This window comes from Atta cephalotes (assembly GCF_000143395.1).
Source record: "Atta cephalotes unplaced genomic scaffold scaffold00002, whole genome shotgun sequence".
NCBI lineage: Eukaryota > Metazoa > Arthropoda > Insecta > Hymenoptera > Formicidae > Atta > Atta cephalotes.
This window is the reverse complement of record NW_012130066.1, coordinates 9,552,002-9,552,342: the sequence shown is the minus strand read 5'-3', so window position 1 is coordinate 9,552,342 and position 341 is coordinate 9,552,002.

Sequence of the window (341 nt, the reverse complement as noted above, 5' to 3'; positions counted from 1 at the left end):
TATATATATATATATATATATGTATCATGTATATATGTATGTATATGTATTTAGATTTTCTAAATATATAATATTTTTAAGATATTATATACATATTAACCCTGTTATTATTTTTTTGACATTTATGTCTAAATTCTAAACAAAATTGAAAGGTTCGCAACATATTCTCGTAAGATTTATTTATATATTAAGAATTTTGAAGTGTTTATACCTTTATACGATATTTTTACAGACAGCTTTTTATTAGTCATAAGATTTACAAGAAATCGTAAATATTTACGAATAATCTTACGTCTTATGATACATACGCAAAATTAGAATATTAGTTACAAGTTTTTACG